The sequence below is a fragment of the Mauremys mutica genome, chromosome 12 (genome assembly GCF_020497125.1).
Source record: "Mauremys mutica isolate MM-2020 ecotype Southern chromosome 12, ASM2049712v1, whole genome shotgun sequence".
Taxonomy (NCBI): Eukaryota; Metazoa; Chordata; order Testudines; family Geoemydidae; genus Mauremys; species Mauremys mutica.
Genome location: NC_059083.1, coordinates 40,431,737 through 40,447,192, shown reverse-complemented (window position 1 = coordinate 40,447,192; position 15,456 = coordinate 40,431,737). Strand labels below are relative to the sequence as shown.

The 15,456-nt window shown below is 50.5% G+C and overlaps 2 protein-coding genes across 3 annotated transcripts in view; one reads left to right on the top strand and one right to left on the bottom strand.

The window, feature by feature from the left end:
* LOC123345197 (butyrophilin subfamily 1 member A1-like) overlaps window positions 1-15,456 on the bottom strand; it is a 651,080-nt gene that overhangs the window by 386,179 nt on the left and 249,445 nt on the right. Inside the window, exon 1 of one of the 2 annotated variants that reach the window (XM_044981901.1) lies at window positions 8,998-9,191. The exons of the other annotated variant lie outside the window; for it this stretch is intronic. The gene's annotated coding sequence lies outside the window, so the exon portion shown is untranslated. Of the gene's footprint in view, window positions 1-8,997; window positions 9,192-15,456 lie in introns of those variants that run through there. 2 annotated transcript variants of the gene reach the window in all.
* The window catches only part of LOC123345199 (butyrophilin subfamily 2 member A1-like), a 343,661-nt gene continuing 337,501 nt past the window's right edge, over window positions 9,297-15,456 (top strand). The window contains exon 1 of the mRNA XM_044981905.1: window positions 9,297-10,006. The gene's annotated coding sequence lies outside the window, so the exon portion shown is untranslated. The remainder of the gene's footprint in view (window positions 10,007-15,456) is intronic.

Below are 15,456 nucleotides of genomic sequence, written 5' to 3'. Positions count from 1 at the left end.
AGTAGGAAACCTTCCACTCAGTTAACATATCTGGCCAAGTGGAAGCATTTCTCCTGCTGTGTGAAACGCACAATGTTACTCCCACCAAGATCCCGATCCGTTCCATCTTGGACTACCTCTGGTCTCTCAAACAGCAGTGCCCGGCGGTGTCACCATTGAGGGTACACTTGGCAGCCATCTCTACCTTCCACCCAGGGGAGAGTGGCCACTCCATATTCTCACACCCTATGGTTTCTAGGTTCCTCAAGGGCTTGGAGTGCATATACCCCCAAGTTCACCACCCCGCCCCAACCTGGGACCTCAACCTGGTTCTAACCAGACTTATGACTGCCCCATTCGAGCCGCTGGCAACCTGCTCGCTGCTATACCTGTCCTGGAAGACAGCATTCCTCGTAGCCATTACATCGGCCAGACGAGTCTCCGAGCTCACGGTGGACCCACCGTATACTGTGTTTCACAAGGACAAGATGCAGTTGCGTCCACATCCGGCCTTCCTCCTTAAGGTGGTATCGGCCTTTCATATCAACCAGGATATCTTCCTTCCGGTCTTCTTTCCGAAGCCACACTCATCACGACGGGAACAACAATTGCACTCCCTAGATGTCCGTAGGGCGCTCGCATTTTATATCGAGCGGACAAAGCCCTTTCGTAAAACGCCCCAACTCGTCGTTGCAGTGGCAGACCGAATGAAGGGCCTACCTGTCTCCTCCCAGAGGATTTCATCTTGGGTGACGTCACGCATCCGTACTTGCTATGACTTGGCCCATGTTCCATCGAGCCACCTCAGTGCACATTCCACCAGGGCTCAGGCTTCTTCTGCTGCCTTCCTGGCTCACGTACCCATCCAGGAGCGCAGCTATCTGGTCCTCGGTCCACACCTTTGCCTCACATTATGCCCTGGTCCAACAGTCTAGAGATGATGCAGCCTTTGGCTCAGCAGTTTTGCATTCTGCAACATCTCACTCCAACCCCACCGCCTAGGTAAGGCTTGGGAATCACCTAATTGGAATCAATATGAGCAAGCACTCGAAGAAGAAAAGACGGTTACTCACCTTTGTAACTGTTGTTCTTCGAGATGTATTGCTCATATCCATTCCAAACCCGCCCTCCTTCCCCTCTGTTGGAGTAACCGGCAAGAAGGAACTGAAGGGCCGTTGGGTCGGCAGAGGTATATATTCGGCGCCATGGCGGCACCACTCTAGGGGGCGACCCAGCCGATCTACTGAGTGTTGCTAGGGTAAAAATCTTCCGACGAGCGTGCACGCATACCTAATTGGAATGGATATGAGCAATACATCTAGAAGAACAACAGTTACAAAGGTGAGTAACCGTCTTTTATTCCAGAATAAATCCATATGTGGACAGTCTAATTTTGGAGTAAGAATGCCTTGTTTCTGTGTTAGCCCAGTTCTGTAGTGCAATGGGTAAACAGGAACAATGCAATTGTCTTCTGGAATAAGAGTGTTGTATAAATGTAGCTGTAATATAGGGTATGTCTACACTTTCAGTTGACCCAGACTCTGAGACTTACTGCTGGGAGTCTTTTATTGCTGTGTGGATGTACCCATAGGGGCCCAAAGAGTCAAAGGTGTTAACATGACCCAGTCACTGTTCAATACAGTAAACATTTAACACATTTAACGTCCTCTTGCTTAATGCTGTTTCGATCTTGCATCCCTGTTCCATTATAGAACATGCTCGTTTAAAGTCGTGCAATGCTTCGCTATAACATTGTTTGGCCACCTGCTTTGTCCATGGCTGACAGTACCCCAACGCCCACCCCTCGTGCCTCCTGCCCACTGGTGGACTCTGCGGATCGGTGCCTTCCCCCTGCTCCCCCCGCCTCCTGCAATCAGCTGTCTTGTGGTGTTCTGGCTCTGGGAGGAGGAGTGAGGCTGCGGCGCGCAGCCTCTCCACTCCCTTCCCTGCCTCCTGAACACCGCAAACCAGCTGATTGCCATGGGCAGGAGGAAGATGCTGATCCACAGGGCTCACCGTCAGGCGGGAGGTGCTGGGGAGGGGGCATAGGGGAGCTGATAGGGGGGCTGCCAGCCTGTTTAATACCTGTATTAAATTGCTTGTTTAAAATTGTTTCAAATATATATAATGCCTATTGTCTGGCACAAAAAATTTCCCTGGAACCTAACCTCCCCCGTTTACATTAATTCTTATTTGGAAATTGGATTCGCTTAACATTGTTTTGCTTAAAGTCGTATTTTTCAGGAACATAATTACAACATTAAGTGAGGAATTACTGTATTAAACAGTTAAAATGGGCTTGGATTTGGTATACAGAGACCTCAGCCTGCTTAGCACCATGGCAAATGCACCATAACAAATGTTTTCAATCTTTTATTAAAGATATCGAAAAAGAAGGAAAAACAGTTAAAGCATTTGAAATATAAAATATTAAATTAGCCTTTCATTTAACAACATCCCTGGTTTCCTTTCCCTTTAGCTGGAGAGAGTTTTTAAAAGGAAAAAGCCTCTTAGGGCTGGTCTACACTACACGCTTAGGTCAACGTATTCAGCATTAGGTCAAATTTATAATGAGTGTGTTTACACTGCCGAGTCCCTCCCGTTGACCTAAAGGATTTTAAAATCGACTCCTGTACTCCACCTGAATGAGTGGAGTAAAGTCAGAGGCAATATTCATGCCTCTAATTAAGGGGAGTGTAAACAATGTGTATTGTAATTTGGAGTTACTGGCCTCCAGGTGATGATCCAGAGCGCTCCAGTGAGCACTTTGAACTCCAATGCTCTTCAGCCAGGTGAGCAGGAAAAGCCCTGCCCAGACACACAAATTCACTCCTGCATGGATGGTTCGGGAGATGCTGTATCTGATTGCTGGTGGAGGGAAGAGTTTGTGCAGGCAGAGTCTGAACCAGCAAAAGAAACACCGATATCTATGCCAAAATCGCACAGGACATGGTGGATAAGGGCTACACCAGGGACACACAGCAGTACCACATGGAAATAAAGGAGCTTAGACAAGTGTACCACAGGACAAGGCTGGCTCAGCTCTCATTTGAAATTAATGAGGATTGGGCACCCAATTCATTTACTCATCGACTTCAAGGGCAGAAGGGACCATTGTGATCATCTAGTCTGACCTCCCACATGGCACAGGCTACAGAACCTCTCCCACCCCCTTCTGTAATAGACCCATAGCTGCTGGCTGTTACCGAAGTTCTCAAATCATGATTTAAAGACTTTTAAGCAAGAACCTTGAAAATGTGAACAGGCAATGACTGCCTGAGTCTGCAGACAGCCTGAAACAGTAGCTCTGAGAGGAGTGAACTGCTCCAGACATCTGAGCCAAGGTCCCATGGAGGGGAGAGAAAAGAACAGCAGAGAGAGAAAATGCAGCTTCTGTCTGGGGGTCTGACTCTCAATCGCAGCCTTGCTGCTGGAGAATCACAGCACATGGTCTGATCAGCCACTCCAAGGACAGAGCAAATTTGTACCAGCATCCGGCTGTTTAGGTCATTGCAAAATATACAGAGGCAAAAGGAGAGGGACTGGACAGAATAAAAATAAGGTAGGGAAGGAAAAAGACACACAGAGGTTGTGTGTGTGTGTCTGCTCAGCGCATCTCTCTGGATCAGGGCTATGAAGGCTGTGGAGGCCAAGAATTAATTAATAAAGGTTTGAAGGGATCTTAATGTATGTTAGCTAATTAGCAGAGGTTAAGCTGTTACCCTGTATCTGGTGCAGAGTGAATTGTGTGAAAAGTCGTTACGACCTTGTGAATTGCAGTCTTGTTTTCTGTTCTGGTATTGCAGACAAATAAGATAATGAATAGGCTTATGTATAAACAAATGCAAATGTTTACTTTTACTGTCTGCAAGTTTGCTAGCCACTGTCTGTTAAGAAGGTATAAAGATTGTTATGATTGTTTTACTAATTGAGAGAGATCTGTTCAGGACAAGGGGCAACCCAGTTCCTGACACTCTCTCCCTCTTGTGTTCACTAGAGTATTATAATAAAGTATTTGTTTTTGCTGCACCTAAACATAAGCGAGAACTGAGTTTTCTTCGACAATTTGGGGGCTCGTCCGGGATGGCAACGCCCACGGACACACAGACGGCTGCTACGGATCGTTCCCCTTCGAACCCCATGGCGCCACAATAGAGGTAAGAGACCTTTTGAAATCTCTATTGGGGTATCGGAGGAGGACTGTCTGTGGGGGACGTCTGTTTCTGTTGGGCTCACGCCATCTGAACTTTTTGACTGTGCAGCAGGATCAAATGCAGAGTGGTATTGGGGAGAGGCCCCAAGAAGGTTAGTTATAGCAGTACTGGGAACTGCTGAGTTGGCCAACAGGTAATGCATAAGGTAATGCATTAGAATGCACCGGTGCTGAGGGGTTTTTACCGCCTCAAGAGGGGTTGTCATACCGCCTCATGGTATTGGTCCGGACCAGGTAATGATGCATCTTGGTTAAAAAAAATAAAAAATAAAATAAAAAAAGAAAAATTTTTTTTAAAAAGGTTAAAAAAGGGTTAAATAGAGGAAAAGAGGCCTTGGTGTGTGTGTGTGTGTGTATACCTGTGTGAGTGTTCGTTGCTGGAAGACGCCCAGATTGCCCTGTGAAGCAATTGCTAATGATCAGGAGTAGTCTAACGCAAGCCCAGTAACTAGTGGATCTTTAGGAGATCCGACCCACGGTGGGCTGACTCAGCTTGGCATAGTCCGGCGAGGAAGCTGCCTGGGTCTAGGAGTGTGTGAACCCATCTTCCCTCCTTTTCCCTTCTGTGTGGGCTACTGACAATCTGATCGTCTCCCTGGAAGCAATTAGAGTATGCGGGTTTATCTCCCAGAAATGGAGTCTTTAGCCGACGCTCTTTGCTGAAAGGAGATGTACGAGGGTCGTAGTCTTTCTTGTGAGTCTCTCCTGTACGTGAGTGCCCTGTAGGGAGGGATTCTTAGATTCTGGTCCGCTAGCGCGGACAGGGACCCCTTCAGTTGGTGTGACTGGAACATGGGGGGGGAACAGTCTAAACTTTCCACTTTACCCCCTAAGGGTACCCCAGCATATTACATGTACGTACATTATGGTCCTAAAACCTGCAGGTATTTAAATGATTGGAATCTGTACACGCGTGAAAATTCATTTAAACAATGCCCATTAGAAGGTACCTTTGAGTTAGATAAACTTACATGCCTCCGGGAAGCCCTTAAATCACACACCTCTGCTGCGCAGTGCGAGCAGTTTCTGTCTTGGTGGGAGGAAGCAACAAAGAGACTCCATGAGTCTCGGGTGCGGAGTCTGAAGGACTCCCAGGAGAAATTAAAAACTGAAGTACAAGATTTAAAACTTAAATGTCGGACATCCAAATGTCTTCCTGCTTCAGTGCAGCCCTCTGCTTCTCTTTATCCTCAATTAGTTAAACCTGAAAGTGAGGAGGAGACTACAGAAGATATAGTGGATTTTTTTAGCAGCATTCCACAGCCGCAGCAGGTTTCCCCCTCGGCCCCCCCTTCTCGGGCTGTGCAGGCAGTAATTGTTTCGTCGCCGCAATTATCAACTGCACAAGTTGTTCATTCTCCTTCTTCGGAAGAATTATCTTCTTCCCTACTGACTGACACCAGTAGTCCGGTTAACCCTGCTTCTGCTGATAACCATGCCGGCTACTTTCTTAGAAGCACGACACAGGCACTCCAGGCTCCTTTAAGGGACTTGCCTGGAGCTGGAGCGATAGGGGGGTTAATTAAGGTACATGCCCCGTGGACACCTGGAGATCTTAGAAACTTGGTGAAAGAATTTCCTAAAATCAGGGAGGAGCCAGTAAAGTTTAGAGAAGAGCTCCAGACAGTGATTCAGTGCTATAATCCATCTTGGGCAGATATTAATCAACTTTTATGAGCTGTACTGCCCGCCGAAGTACAGCAACGCCTTAAGAGACAGGCAGCTTGGCCTGATACCGACCCTGGTATTGGGGATGCTTTGACAGAGGCTAGGAATCGTCTCTTGACCTCTATTTCAGAAGTTTGTCCTAAGAAAACAGATTGGACCAAGATTGCAAATTGTAAACAAAATAAGGGAGAATCCCCTGCTGATTATCTTGATAGACTGACTAAGGTCTTTGAACAGCATTCGGGAATTACTGATCCAGCTGATAATGCCAGGGAAGCGGTGGGAGCTGCTTTTGTTCAGGGACTCTTGCCAAAAGTTCAGCAACCATTGAGAACTATTTGTATTGGCTGGCAAACTAAACCCCTTTCAGAATTGGTGACAGTTGCAAATCATTGTACGGCTTGCATAGACCAGAAGAAAGAAACCAGTGAAACAAAACTTATGGCTTTACAGTTGCAAACTTATCAGAACAGGGGTCGTGGGGGAATGAGAAGAGGACGGGGACGAGGTCGTGGGAGAGGTATGGGACGGGGTTCCTCATATCCTGCCCAGAATCCTGCCCCGACTGGGAGCACTGCATGCCACTTGTGTGGTCAGGAGGGACACTGGAGAAATGAGTGTCCAAATCGATTTGCTCAAAATCCTACTCAGTTCCCCAATCCTGAAGCGCCTGTTTTCTCCCCACAAGGAACCCCTTACTAGGACAGCCTGAGGGAACGTAACTGCATCATGAATCCTTTAATTTCTATTAATCAAGAAGGCCCGTTTGTTGATTGTAATATTGCTGGTAAATCTGTTACTTGTCTTGTAGACACTGGGGCTAGTAGGTCTGCTCTGAGATCCTCGGAGTTTCCCTCTGTTCCTTTGTCCGCTTTGTCTGTTAATGCTGTGGGCATTTCAAACTGTCCTGTTTCGCATCCTGTCTCAGTACCCCTCGAAATTTGTCTTGGCCCTCTAGAAGATATACATATTAATCTTACCACTGCTGCAGGCAATCATATTATTTACTGGCCTGCAGATAGACTGTTACATGTAGCTCTTAGATTTCAGGTATATTTTAATTGGACTAGGATAGTACCTGATCGGTTTCAGAATTTGCTTTCATTGTTGCCAGAGGTTCGCAGAATCTCTGAGTTGCAAGGGCAGATTCACATGCTTCAGAATATATATCATGCTGAGCAGAATGCCTTTCATACAGCTTATAGAGTTTCTACTTTATGTACTAAGTTTGATGTATTGTGCTTTGTTACCAAAACTGTACGACAACCCCATTATTTTATTCCTATGGGGATGTTATTGTTTGTAGTGTTGTTAGTTGGTGTGGGATTATGTTATTGTTGTTGTTGTTGTAAAGGACGTAATGGTAGTAATACTACTTTTCATGTTCATGCTAATCATGCATTGTCATTACATCCCATGAAAACCCCTAAGGTTGGGATGTCTCCTGTAGACTCTGAAATCCATGGTTTAATGCAAATTGAGATTTGAGGTATTTGTTGTACTAGAAGTACAAAAGGGGGGAATGTGGAGGCCAAGAATTAATTAATAAAGGTTTGAAGGGATCTTAATGTATGTTAGCTAATTAGCAGAGGTTAAGCTGTTACCCTGTATCTGGTGCAGAGTGAATTGTGTGAAAAGTCGTTACGACCTTGTGAATTGCAGTCTTGTTTTCTGTTCTGGTATTGCAGACAAATAAGATAATGAATAGGCTTATGTATAAACAAATGCAAATGTTTACTTTTACTGTCTGCAAGTTTGCTAGCCACTGTCTGTTAAGAAGGTATAAAGATTGTTATGATTGTTTTACTAATTGAGAGAGATCTGTTCAGGACAAGGGGCAACCCAGTTCCTGACACTCTCTCCCTCTTGTGTTCACTAGAGTATTATAATAAAGTATTTGTTTTTGCTGCACCTAAACATAAGCGAGAACTGAGTTTTCTTCGACAAGGCCCAACTGTGTAATGGTGGATTCTGAGGCCCTAACACACGCTGGGGGCAGGGGCGGCTCCAGGCCCCAGCATGCCAAGTGCATGCTTGGGGTGGCATGCCGTGGGGGGCGCTCCGCCGGTCGCCAGGAGGGCGGCTCCGGTGGACCTCCTGCAAGCGTGCCTGCGGAGGGTCCGCTGGTCCCACGGCTCGCCTGCAGGAGGTCCCCAGGAGCCGCGGGACCGGCGACCGGCAGAGCATCCCCCGCGGCATGCCGCCGTGCTTGGGGCGACGAAATGGCTAGAGCCGCCCCTGGCTGGGGGTGGCAGCCATGACAGTGAAGCTCACTCTCTCCGGCCCACCCGGCTCCCAGTCAGCCAGCATCAGCTAATTCCTCCCCCAACCAGGTTCTCTTTAAAAAGTCCCCAGGGGGATTGGTGGGTGGAATAGCCCATCCCCTCATTATTTTGTTCACCAGCTAGGCCTAATTTCAGACACACCCATTGTGCTCCATTGATTTCCCATCCCACCCTCCTCGTGTTTACCAGGCATGATCTGAACACAGTCCTAGAGTTAAACCAGGAGCTCATCTGTTGGGACTGATTCAGTTGGTCTGTCTCCCACCACAGCTGGCGCTTGGCATAAGCTGACTAAGCAATTGCTTAGAGCCCCGGGCAGCTCAGTGGGCCCTGATTTTTGGAAATAATGCTGTTAGTGTTCTCAGGGGTGGGTAAAGGATTGTATGACTCAGCCAGGCACCGATTTATATCATGTCTCCCTGCCCTGCTGGGATCTGTTTCTAGGGGAAGAGCAGAGCAGCCAGGGCCCAGGAAAGAGGATCTGGGCCAGGCTGTCTGAATAACACTGCAGGAGTGGAGGCCCAGGGAGTGGGGCTGGCCCAATGGAGAGCACAGAGCAAAACCCTGTCCCCCAGATAGGGTGACCACATGACAGAGGTCAAATATCAGGACGCGGGGGGGCAGGCGAGCCAAAACAAAAAACAAAAACAAAGCGGCGGTGTAGCAAAACAAAAAAACCCGCCGGAGCACAGGAAAAATTGGTGGGGGCTGAGAACCCACCGGCAGCTCCACGCCCCGCGCCCCCCACCCCAGCTTGCGTCCGCTCCGTCTCCACCTCCCCCCTCGGGAAGGGAGGGGGCAGCACGCAGAGCCGCCCCCCGGCCAGAGGGGCCAGGTGAGTCCCTAGCTTACCTGGAGCGGCTCCCAGGAAGCATCCAGCAGGCAGGTCCCGTCCCTGTGGTTCCTAAGGTCCCGCGGGTCTGGTCAGGTCGAGTGGGGTAGCGGTGCGGGGGCTCCCTGCCGGCGCCTACAGCCCCGCCCCTGCAGCATGCGGCAGAGACCTCCTCGCCGCCTCTGCGTGTGCCTGGGGGGTGGCGCTGCAGCACTCTGCGGGCTCCTGCCGGCTGGCGAGCGGGCAGCGCCGCAGGGAGTTCAGCGGCGCTGCCCCAGGGCCCAGGAAGAAGAGGTGAGCGGTGCCGGCAGCGCTGGCTTGCGTCCTCCACCAGACGGTCCCCCAATATCGGGACAAAGTACGTCTTGACCGATGTACGGTCGGGACGCAGGACAAGTCCCTTAAAATTGGGACTGTCCCGATAATATTTGGACGTCTGGTCACCCTACCCCCAGATAATCACTGGTTGATGTTACATCAGGGAACTGGAATGAATTAACATGGCCACTGAGCCTAGGGGCTGCTGCAGCAGGATTTGGTCCCACTCTTGACACAGGGTTGCAGTAATTACAGAGACTCGTAGAGCGACGGGACAAACAGCCTGCAGAACTGGCCGTCACCAGGCAACCTGCAGAGCTGCGGCTGCTGGCACGGAAGCTGCTCTCTCACTGTGGGTGTGTCAGCGGAATCTGATCTTTGTGCCATAACGGTCCTGTGAGGCGGATCCAGCCACAATCAGTTCCAGCCTCGATCCTACTTTCACTTTTGAAGCTGGTGGATGGGCCCAGAGGGGACGGGGCTTCCATTCAATATAACCTGCATTAACTGACTGAAAAGCTCAGGGCAGGCTGGAGTTAACCCCTGCGGCTCCCTGACCCTCCGGCGGGATGGATGTCACAGCCTGGGAAAGGGAACCAGTCCCTGGGAGCAGGAGCCCTGCCTAGAGGGAATGGCTCTGGGTGCTAGCGAAGCCGGGAGCCCCCTGGAGAGACTGGAACGGCTCAGAAACGACTCCACAGGACACCGCAGGTAGGGGGTCACTCAGTGCAACCCCAGCTGAACTGCTCCCCTGGATAGTTCCAGGCTGATTAGTCAGACGAGCTGCTGCTATCAACGGGCCTCGTTCCTGGGATCTGGGGGATAAACTGTCACTTTCCTACTGGGAACTCAGCTGTGGCTGCAGAAATGCTCACACAGATTCAGAGACCTGCCCAGTGTCTCCACTGCCAGGTTTGCATTTGTTTGCTGTTCTGCTCCATTTACTGACAGGGGTAGGCACCGATCGCCGGTGTAATGTTCCCGTGGGACGCTGTTGGGAGTGTGTGGGTGTTTTCATCTTCAGCTCACTGCTGTGAGGCTCCAGAGTGAGAGGGTTAAAGATGGAAGGGAAACACTTGGGGCCAGATTGGGTGCGACTGATGCAGGGAGGGGGAGATTTTCTAAAGCTCCTAAGGGATTTAGGAGCACAAGGCCCATTGATCCTAACTCTCCTGGGTTTGTAAAAAGCTCCCCCTCTGAGTGTAAATTGCAGCTGTCTGCGCCCACGAGGCCCTTTGTATCCAGGGGGGCCCCTCACCCCAAGGAGGCAGGGGAGGCTGCTGCTGCCCTTAGGGGGTTTCTGGAAGGACTGGGGGGGGGGGAAACTTTACCTCCCACTGACATCTATCAGCAGCTGCCACTGAATGCAGGTGCTCAGTGAGTGACTCACCCACCAGCCCTGCTCTCACCTACTTCCTCCCGAGTGTGGCTGCTCATTGAACCGTGCCAGACCCTGCAGCTGTCCTGGCCTGTGGCAAGTTACAGCCACTTCACCATATCATAGTCCAGATCCAGCCAGAGCTTCCATCAGCGCTATGTGGTGTGAGCCCCAAGTGAAGTCAGCCCTTGTTGTCGGAAGCCTCCTACTGCCCTTTACAGTAATGCAGCCTCTTACAGGCGCTGGGGGCCAGAGACCTAGGGCCACGTTTCCAAAAGAGCTCAGCTCTGAAATGCACCCTGTGTGACAGGGCATTTCTGCAGCTCTGAGCAGTCGCAGTTGGGAGGGCAGGGCAGGCAGTGACACAGCCCTTTACTGGTCTGGATTGCACCCAAAATATCACAGACACTTCAGAAACAGGTCACAAAAAATGATTAACAGTAGGAGACTGGAGGAGATCAATCTGTTCACTTTAGCAAAGAGAAGAGTGAGAGGTGACTTTCTGTCATGGATTCACTAGGTCTGATCTATGCTTTGGCCTTCAGCCAGTTTCTTGGGAGTGACCTTCTACTGTGGTGGACCCCAGGATCCACACAATTCCACATTACTATGAGGAGGACCAGTGCTAACGAGGTCAATTTGATCAGGGTGGATGTGGTCCACTCCCAACAGTTGATGAAAAGATGAGAATACCAAAAGAGGGAAAATTACTTCTTGTAGTGAGCCAGCCACTTAGGACTTGGCTACACTTGAGAGTTGCAGTGCTGGTGGAGGCTTTCCAGCGCTGCAACTTAGTAACCGTCCACACCTGCAAGGCACATCCAGCGCTGCAACTCCCTGGCTGCAGCGCTGGCTGAACACCTGGTCTGCTTGGGGTGTAGCGAGTGCAGCGCTGGTGATCCAGCGCTGCTCGTCAGGTGTGGACACACACCAGCGCTGTTATTGGCCTCCAGGGTATTAGGAGATATACCACTATTCCTGTTCAGCCACTCTGCTCATCAGTTTGCACTCTACTGCCCTGGCCTCAGGTGACCCGCCCTTTAAATGCCCCGGGAATTTTAAAAATCCCCTTCCTGTTTGCTCAGCCAGGTGTGCAGTGAATCTTTCCAGGTGACCATGCCTCCGTGCGGCAAACGAGCCCCAGCATGGAGCAATGGCGAGTTGCTGGACCTCATTAGTGTTTGGGGGGAGGAAGCTGTGCAGTCCCAGCTGCGCTCCAGCCGTAGGAATTATGATACCTTTGGCCAGATATCAAAGTCCATGCTGGAAAGGGGCCATGACCGGGACGCGCTGCAATGCAGGGTTAAAGTAAAGGAGCTGCGAAGTGCCTATTACAAAGCCCACGAGGGCAACCACCGCTCCGGCGCTGCCCCCACGACCTGCCATTTTTCCAGGGAGATGGACATGATACTTGGGGGTGACCCCACTGCCCATCCGACGACCACGATGGACACTTCTGAGCAGGGTGGGGGACAGGAGCAGGAGGAGGAGGTGGAGTGGGGTGGCGGAGGAAACCGAGAGTGAAGCTACTGGGGTGGGGGAAGACACCCCAGAGTCCCAGGAGGCATGCAGCCAGCAGCTCTTCTCAAGCCAGGAGGAAGGTAGCCAATCACAGCAGCCAGCACAAGGAGAGGAGCGGGTTACCGGTAAGTGGCTTTTATTTTCAGGGTGGAAATGTTTCGGGAGAGGAGGGGGGGTTAGGGCTGCATGCATGCATGCCTAGATGTGGAATAGCCCATTGATGTGGTCTATCACGTCGCGGTAATTGGCTGCGGTAATCTCCTCAAAAGTTTCAGCCAGAGCGTGGGCAATGCGCCTGCGCAGGTTTATAGGGAGAGCCATTGTGGTCCTTGTCCCAGTCAGGCTAACACGTCCGCGCCACTGTGCCACGAGGGGTGGGGGGACCATTGCTGCACACAGGTAAGCTGCATAGGGGCCAGGGCGGAATCCGCATTGCTGTAGAAGACCTTCCCGCTCTTCTCTGGTGACCCGCAGCAGCGAGATATCTTCCAGGAGTAACTCCTGTGGAAAATGTTGGGAGACTGTTCAGTGCAGATCCCCCCTGTAGCTGTTTGCTGTCCCCAATGCACAGAAACCCCTGCACAGCCCTGAAGCAATCAGTCCCCCTTACTCACCATTTTGTGGCTCCTGTTGTGTTATGTGTGCTCTGTTTGGTATGGGAAAAGTATGCTAAAGTGAAGACTGTAAACTCCTTCAGTGTGTGGGAATTACTGTCTGGATGAGATAATGAACAATGCTACCCTGTTAACTGTTGCCATTTTTGCCTTTCCAAAAGCAACCTTGACTGCTGGACTGCCCGTCTCCACCACTGCACAGAGACTACAAAATCTCAGGAAGAAGCCGCGAAAAACCAAGGAAGACATGCTGAAAACAGTTATTGATTACTCTGCTAGAGAGAGGAAAAACCTGCAGGACTGGAGAGAAAGGGAAAGCAGGATCCGCCAGAGAAACGCAGTGGCCAGGAGGAAAAACACAAAGCAGCTGCTAAGCATCCTGGCGTGCCAAGCGGACTCTATCCAGTCACTGGTAGCCATGCAGGCAGAGCACTACCGTGCTACCCCCCGCCCCTCCCCCATCCCAAAGCTTTTTCCCTTGTGCCCCAATGTCAGCTCCAAACCCCCTTCCCCAGCATCCAGGTTCTTACCACCACCAGCTGCCTCCAACACCTGTACGTTCACCAACCAGCCCTGAGAACTACGACCCTTACCCTCTGCACTCAACCCCCATCACCATGCAGTATATGCACCCTGAAGTGCAGCAGTCATTGCACAGCACTTCAGACAGGACATATTCAAACTTGTGACTGTACAGTTCACCAACCCACCCCCCTGCCCTTTTAGGTTCCCGAAATGTTGTGTGTCTGTCAAGGAAGTTATTTTCTTTTCAATAAAAGAATTCTTGGCTTTGAAAACAGTCTTTATTATTGCAGATAGTGAAAGATACCTTAGCCCAGTAAAGAAACAGGCACTGCAAATTATTTTTAGGGATAATAGAATCCTACTAACAGTGTAACCACTGCACTTCACTCCCATGCAAGGCAGCAAACATTACTGTTGGCTTTCAGCCTCAAATTCTTCCTTCAAGGCATCCCTAATCCTTGTAGCCCTGTGCTGGGCCTCTCTAGTAGCCCTGCTCTCTGGCTGTGCAAATTCAGCCTCCAGGACTTGAACCTCGGTGGTCCATGCCTGACTGAATGTTTCACCCTTCCCTTCACAAATATTATGGAGGGTACAGCATGCGGATATAACCGCGGGGATGCTGCTTTCCCCCAAGCCTAGCTTCCCATACAGAGATCTCCAGCGAGCTTTTAAACGGCCAAAAGCACACTCCACAGTCATTCAGTCTGTAGTTGAACCAGTCCTTGCTCCTGTCAAGCTTCCCTGTATAGGGTTTCATGAGCCAAGGCAGTAACGGGTAAGCGGGGTCTCCAAGGATCACAATGGGCATTTCGACGTCCCCTACTGTGATCTTCCTGTCTGGGAAAAAAGTCCCTGCCTGCAACTTCCTGAACAGGCCACTGTTCTGAAAGATGCGTGCATCATGAACCTTTCCAGGCCAGCCTGTGTTAATGTCAATGAAACGCCCACGGTGATCCACAAGCGCCTGGAGAACCATAGAGAAATACCCCTTCCGATTAACATACTCGGATGCTAGGTGGGGGGGTGCCAGAATAGGAATATGCGTCCCATCTATCGCCCCTCCACAGTTAGGGAAACCCATTTGTGCAAAGCCATCCACAATGTCCTGCACGTTCCCCAGAGTCACGGTTCTTCTTAGCAGGATGCGATTAATGGCCCTGCAAACTTGCATCAACACGATTCCAACGGTCGACTTTCCCACTCCAAACTGGTTCCCGACTGACCGGTAGCTGTCTGGAGTTGCCAGCTTCCAGATTGCAATAGCCACCCGCTTTTCCACCATCAGGGCAGCTCTCAATCTTGTGTCCTTGCACCGCAGGGTGGGGGCGAGCTCAGCACACAGTCCCATGAAAGTGGCTTTTCTCATCCGAAAGTTCTGCAGCCACTGCTCGTCATCCCAGACTTCCATGATGATGTGATCCCACCACTCAGTGCTTGTTTCCCGAGCCCAAAAGCGGCGTTCCACGGTGCTGAGCATTTCCATGAATGCCACAAGCAATTTAGTGTCACATGCGGCAGGCGACTCGATATCATCGTCGGACTCCTCACTGTCACTTTGGAGCTGAAGGAATAGCTCAACTGCCAAACGTGTTGTGCTGGCGACACTCATCAGCACAGTCCTCAGCAGCTCAGGCTCCATTTCCCACAGAAATCGCGATTCACAGAGAGAGAGTAAAACACAGCAAGAGACTCACAATGGCGCCAAAAGTGGCCGGAAAAACTGTGACTGCTGGGATGTGAAGCGATGCACCACGGGGTGTTGGGACAGGAAGCGGAATGACCCACACCCTTCCGTCCCCTTCCCACAACCCACGGCGCCAAAATGGGACGAGGTGCTCTGTGGGATAGCTGCCCACAATGCACCTCTCAATACAGCGCTGCAAATGCTTCAAGTGTGGCCACACTGCAGTGCTGTTAGCTGTCAGTGTGGCCACACACCAGTGCTGTCCCTACACAGCTGTACTAACACAGCTGTAACTCCCAGCGCTGCAACTCTCAAGTGTAGCCAAGCCCTTAGTCTCTATTCAGACCCAGTCTGATAGTGCATATGAATTGCAGCTCTGCAGTTTCACGCTGAAATCTGGTTTTGAAGGTTTTTTGCTGAAGTATGGCAACTTTCAAGT